Here is a 7,259-nt window from a genome sequence, read left to right as displayed (position 1 = left end):
TTAAATTAAATTATTTATATTAATATGATAGAAAAAATATTTAATTGAATATTGGTGAAACAATTTAGTTTTTAAATTTTATTTTATTAATAAAATAATCATTACATTAAATTATATTATTAGACTATAATAATTTATTTATTTAAATTTTATTTTTTATAATAATTTAATTTTTTTAAATTAATAATTTATAATAATTTATTATGTATAATTTTAATATTTATAATAAATCAGTCCTTTAATTTAGTTGATTTATTCAATAAATGGTTGATTAATAGTAAGTTTAAAGAATAATTTTTTTAATTAAAAAATTATAGATTAAATTATTTATTATTTTAAAAGTAAGAATTAAATTTTAAATTTTTACTAATTTTAGGGAATATAATATAAATTAACATTTAATTTATTTGATATATATAATATATTATCGCAGCTATGAGTAGGGGTGAGCATTCGGTCGGTTCGGTTTAAAACTGAATCGAACTGAATAAACTAAAAATTGAAATTTTAGTGTTTATGAAAATCGAACCGAATCGATTTTGATCAGAAACCAAATTGAACCGAACCGGTCTGATTCAGTTTGATTCGGTTCGATTTGATCGGTTTCGATTTTTAATAATTTTTTATTTTTTACACTTTATTTTTAGTATTTTAAAATTTAATTAAAATATTTTAATTTTAATATGATTTAATTTCTCTATATTATTGAAAAAATATATTATTATTACTAATTGGTTCGGTTCAATTTTTTCGGTTTTTTCTAATCAAAACCAAACCGAACTGAAATAACCGAAATTTCTGAAATTAAAAATCGAACCGAACTGAAATTTATAAAAAATCAAACTAAATTTTCAAATCGATTCGGTTCGGTCAATTTTTTCGGTTTGAACCGAATACTGCTCACCCCTAGCTATGAGTTTGCAGCAATGTATTAATTTTTTTTGTATTTTTTTTCAAGCATCGCATCTATAAGATGCTGTACTTAACTTTTTTTAAGTATTATTTCTTAATCCTACCACGTCTTAGAGATGTATAAACTTTATATATGAAATAATCAATAGAATCAATTGTAATTATATGTGTACTTATTATTATTATTATTATTATTATTATTATTATTTATTATATATTTATGAAATACTTATTAATAATATAAAATAACCATGTGCTATTATTAATTAGCACGTAGTAGTTAGTTATTAAAAACTTCAAAATATATAATTTAATTAATTTAATTAGTTAATTATAATTTAGAAATAATTATTTTTTAGTATCTGAGATTTAACGTAATTAATACTTATGTCCTTCTATTTTAGTAACCCAATACTTAAGTCTCTCATTTTTTCTTCCGTCTAAATTCATAGTCATTCTGTCCAAAATAGTCATTTGAAACACGTGAATTGATAAAACTAACCCTCACTGAAAATTCCGCTATTTCAAAATCATAAAACTCAAATACAATACCTCTTCACTGTAGATTCTTCTTCTTCTTCCTCATACTATTTCTCCAAATCACTGATCCCTCAGTTCCCATGTCAGCCTCCTCACCGTAACTCTTACCCCTTTTACAACAAATCTCTCTTGTTTCTGTAAGAGCTCACTCTTTCATCTCTCTATTGACCCTCCAAGAAAAGAACTTACAACTCTCAAATAATGCTTTAGGGATCCCAAGTCTTGGAATCTCACCTTATGAATGGTGGTCTGAGTCTCTCCATGGAATTGCCACTAATGGTCCTGGTGTCTCTTTTGAAAGTGGACCTGTTTCTTCAGCTACAGATTTCCTTCAAGTTATTGTATCAGTTGCTGCTTTTAATAGGACGCTTTGGTTCTTGATTGGATTAGCTGTTGCTATTGAGGCTAGGGCAATGTATAATATTAGGCAAGCAGGGTTGATGGTTTGGGCTCCTAATATTAATGTTTTTAGGGACTTCAGATGGGGGAGAGGCCAAGAAACTCCTGGGGAGGATCCTATAGTGGCTTTTGCTTATGCTATTGAGTATGTCAAGAGTTTTCAATGGGGGACTGAAAGATTGGTGGTGGTGGTGTTGATCGGGGAAGTGGTGGTGGATTTGGAGAGAGAAGGATATTGAGAGAAGTTGATGATGGGCTTCTACTGTTTGCTTATTGCAAACATTTTACTGTTTATGACTTGGAGAAATGGGGCAATTTCAATAGATATTCCTTCAATGTTGTAGTAAACATTCATTTTCTCGGAATCTTTTTTTTTGGAATCTTTTAATCCACTTTATAATTTTTAGGAAATTTCTGAGCAAAAATGATTATGTTTAGACCTTCTTTAATGGTGTTGGTTAATTGATTTAAACTGGATATAGTTTCTAGCTATTAACATGCTTCACTAAAGAATTTGGTTGTAGGACTTACTTTTCTTAACTTCATTTCAGCATATATTCCTTCTCTAGTGATGATTCACAACAATGGCCAAAAGGAAATAAAGAAGAGACGAGGGGGAAGAAAAAAGAAAAAGTAAAAAAAAAAAAGAAAATCAACAATGCTAATAAGAAATAGAGAAAGATATGAGGGAGAAAAAAGATGGAAAAAAGAAAAAAAAAAAAGGAGAATCAACAATGGACAAAAGGAAATAGAGAAAATATAAAAAAGAAGAAAGATGGAGAGATTTCACGTTGAGGGGAATTGTACAAGTTCATGAAAAGCATTTTTGAAAAAAATTTTCACCTCCCACCTTTGACTTTTTGACCAAACGACTATTTTGGATGAAAGTACTATTAATTTGGACGGAAGAGAAAGTGAGGGACTTAAATATTGGGTCGCCAAAATAGAGAGACAGAAGTGTTAATTACGTTAAATTTCAGAAGCTAAAAAGTAATTTTTCTCATAATTTATTATATTTAAAAGTATATATATATATAATTTCTTTAGAATTAAAAATTCTGTAAGAATTTAATTTAATTTAATATTAATAATAAGTATGGAAGAATTTTTTTTAATTGTTAAATACCTTTAGTAATTATTGTTAATAGCTAATATATAGTGATATTTGGTACTGATATTTGATTTTATCGTGTTTGATAATTTATATATAATTGTTATAATTAGTATGTAAATTAATTATTAAGTGTATATATCAATTTATTATATTAAATAATAATTATAAATGTATTAATTTATTATAAAATATATATAATAATTAAAAATATAATTATTTTCATACATATATATAATTTTTTATCTTATAATAATAAATATTATAGCTACTAAATTATTAGTTATAGTATTTTTAATTTATCTATTATATTCTGTAATTTTAAATAATTTATTAATATAAAATTTTAATTCAGAAAGTTATAATTAATTTATATTATATATAAAAGTAAAAAGAGGAATAAATATTAGGATTTTCTAAATTACTTCTAGTATATTTTATTAATTATAAATTTATTATTTTTAAAATTTTTAATTTAATTATTTAATTATATAGTATTCTATTTAAATTTATATTAATTAAAGAAATCTCTTTTAAAGTTAAATTAAATTTTATCATTAAAAATTCTCTTAATATTTAAATTATTTGTATTAAAATTTTATCATAAGTTAAACTATTTTAAAAAAAATAATTACAATTTTTTTTGAAGAAAAAATAATTACAATTTGTTATAATTTAAATTTTTTAATTATATTTTTAATCTATTTAAATTTAAATTAATTGAAGAAGTTCTTGATTAAATTTTATTTATAAAAGATGTTTTTTAATATTAAATTTTATTTATTAAATTTTTATTGTAAGTTAAATTATATATTTTTTTTAAAAATAAAAGAATTTGTATGTAAAACATAAAAGTAAGTAGTTTATATTAAGAATCAAAATTTTTTATGATATATTATATTTAAAAATAAAATAATAATTTTAATATTAATTTAATTGAATTATTATTATCAATAAATTCAAATATTTTTTATTATAATCTATTATCTCCCTAATTTATTTATTTATCATTGACTTTAAATTTAAAAATAATTTTAATAATAGTTGATATTATAATTATCGAATTGTTTAATAGTTGTAATAGTATTAGGATTTTATTTTGTTGATATTCTTAATCATTAGATTCTATTAATAATTAAATATTTTATTAAAAATTTAAGTGATATTTTACGTAAAGTATAACAAAAAATAAATAAAAAATAAAAGTTTTTTAGGCAGAAGAATTTTGAAAGAATTATTTTATGTTTTTCCACATTTTATTTTTATCTTATCAAATGCTAAACGCATTCTTATAAATAATTATTTTTTTATAAAATAAGATTTAATATTTAAATTTAAAAAATTTAGATAATTAATTGAAATTTCACACCGATTATATAAATTATGAGTTTAACACATCTCGCCCTATTTAGCAGAAAGACGGATATTTCTTATTTATTATCAAACAATCAATTATTCACAAATATCGTGTGGAGTGAATAGTTTTTATTTTCCATATTATGAAAAATCTTTTTAGCTCCGTTTAGCCTTATCACAAACCTTGTGTGGGTGTATAGTTTTCATTTTCTATCTCATGAAAAATCTTTTTTGCTCCAGTATTCCCTCTAAGAGTATTTCAGTGATAGGCTCTACAGTAATCGGATGATCTTATTTAGTCAAATCGCTAGCGATGGCTAAAAGAATTTTAAAAGTACTAAGATTTTATTTTATTAATATTTAGTATTAATTTTCTTAATCATTATATTATATTATATTATTACCCTAAACTTTTTTTTCATATAAAAATAATTAATAATAATTTATTATAATAATAAAATATTAAATATTATTAATAAAAAATAAATAATATTACGATGAATAAAAATAACGCGAAGCACTTCCCGTAATACTATAATTTATTATTTTTATAATAAAGCAATGAGAGAATAATTTTTTAAAAAATCATTAAAATTAAAATTTTAATTCTCAAGTGATATAACTGATATAACTCTTATGAAATGCTAGTAACGGTTTTCATCGACCAATAACTGATAGGTGTTAGGGCTGAGCAATTAAATCAAATTGAAAAAAATTAAAAATTAAAATTTTTAATTTTTATAAATTGAATTGAATCGAATTAATAACTGAATTGAATTACATCAAACTGAAATTAATATTTGGTTCAATTTAATTTGATTAACTGATTATTTTGTTAGAAATTGATTGAAAATTAGATATTTTTTTACGGCTTATACTTTGTTAGATAGTTGTTAATAATACCCATATTTTCTCTCATTGTTTGTTGAGTCACGGCACGTTACTAACAGTGCCATATTTTTCTTTAGTTTCTATTACTGTTATGGCTATATATAAGCCAACAATTCACTTGATTTAATCATCCAATAAGAGTGCTTCTTTCATCTTCTTTCATTATTTGTTACTCTCTTAATCTTTTTATTCTTATTGTTTAACTTGATAGAGTTGCAGTTATCAAGTTTCTATTTTTGCCCAACATTGTGGTATCAGAGTATGCACGGTTCTTGACCGGGCTAATGTGAGTAAAAATAGAGAGAGAGACACACGTAAAGGAGTGAAACACAATAGGAAATTGGGTCATGGTTGTGAATGATATTTTCTCTTCCACGCAGCCACACATACCTATCTTCAATGGAGAGAAGTATGAGTTTTGGAGCATCAAAATGAAGACACTCTTTAAGTCCCAAGACATATGGGAATTAGTTGAAAAAGGTGTTGCAGATCCTACTGGTGAAGCAAGGCTGAAAGAGAACAAGCAAAAAGATAACAAGGCCTTATTCAGCATTCAACAAGCTGTTCATGAGGCAATATTCTCACGAATTGCAGCAGCTAGCACTTCCAAAGAGGCATAGGAGATACTGCAGATAGAATACTAAGACACAAACAAATCTGTCACGGTCAAACTTCAATCACTACGCCGTGAATTTGAGAATTTGACAATGAAGGATGATGAGACAATGCAAGTTTTTTTTTTGTCCAGGGTCGTTACAATAGTGAATCATTTGAGGTCATATGGTGAAAAATATACTGACCAGGTAGTGGTTGAAAAAGTTCAAAATTTCAATGCCATAATTCTTCTCGTTATTAAAGGTGAATAAAGGCTATAAAAGTCTATAAGGTTTTTGTATATTATTCTAAGCATATCCTTTTTGTATGGAAGTAATTGCTATATCAAGTAAGAGGGTCATCTTGATGACTCTTACTACACTACAAAAATCTATCGGAGTAGTAACATATTAGTAACGTATTTAAATCCATTACAAATTTGTAATGGATTAGTAACGGATTTTGTATTTCGTTATTAATTTTTATTATTTAGTAACGAATTAACAAATCTGTTACTAAATCGGTTACTTAATAAAATTATTTATAAATTTAATAACAGATTTTAAAATCCGTTACAAATTCATTACTAAATTAGCTAAAAATTATTAACGAATCTCAATCCGTTAATAAATTTGTTACTAAATCAGTTACTAAATAAATAAATTAAATGAATAAAGTAGTAACAGATTTAATAACGGAATGTAATCTATTACATTATTTGTAACAGATTTAGTAACAGATTTAATCTGTTACTATTTTTTGAAATCCCATATTTCCTTTTTAAATTAGAAATAAATATAATCTGTTAATAAATTCATTACTAATTCGAAAATTAGTAACGGATTCCATAATCCATTAATAAATTTTATAGAATAAAATACCACACTATTATTTTAAAATCCCGTCTTTTTTCTTTCTAATTTAGTAACGGAAAAAACTTATTACTGAATTTTTTACTAATCTAAAAATTAGTAACGGATTTAGAAATCCGTCACTAAATTTGGAGAATAACACCATCTTTTTATTTTAATTCGCATGTGTTTTTTTTGAAATTTAATAACGGATTCAATCCGTTACTAAATCCATTACTAATTCGCATATTTATATACTCACACATTTTATCTCCTTTTATTTCATTCATTTTCTTTCTCCAATTCTCTACTTATTCCTTCATTTTTCTCTTTTATCTTATTTTCTTCTCTCATTATTGACTCTATTTTCTTTCATTTTCTTCCATTTTCTTTCATTTCCTTCAATTTTCTTTCATTACTAATCTTCCTTTTATCTCTTAATTTTTATTTCATTTTCTTTATTTTCTCCCATATTTTTTTCTTTCATTTTCTTCTATTTTCTCTTCCACTTTCTATCATTTTCTCTTCCTTTTTCTTTCATTATTCATTCATTTGCTTTCTTTTCTCTCATATATATACTCTGATTTTTTTTCATTCTTTTCTAT

At 23.8% G+C, this 7,259-nt stretch overlaps 1 pseudogene; it reads left to right on the top strand.

The window, feature by feature from the left end:
- The first annotated feature begins 435 nt into the window (after positions 1–435).
- LOC110618948 lies at positions 436–5,829 on the top strand (annotated as a pseudogene).
- The last annotated feature ends 1,430 nt before the right edge of the window (positions 5,830–7,259 follow it).

Source organism: Manihot esculenta, chromosome 7 (genome assembly GCF_001659605.2).
Source record: "Manihot esculenta cultivar AM560-2 chromosome 7, M.esculenta_v8, whole genome shotgun sequence".
NCBI classification, from domain to species: Eukaryota; Viridiplantae; Streptophyta; class Magnoliopsida; order Malpighiales; family Euphorbiaceae; genus Manihot; species Manihot esculenta.
Note: the sequence above shows the minus strand (reverse complement) of the source record. Positions and strands in the feature narration are given on the sequence as shown.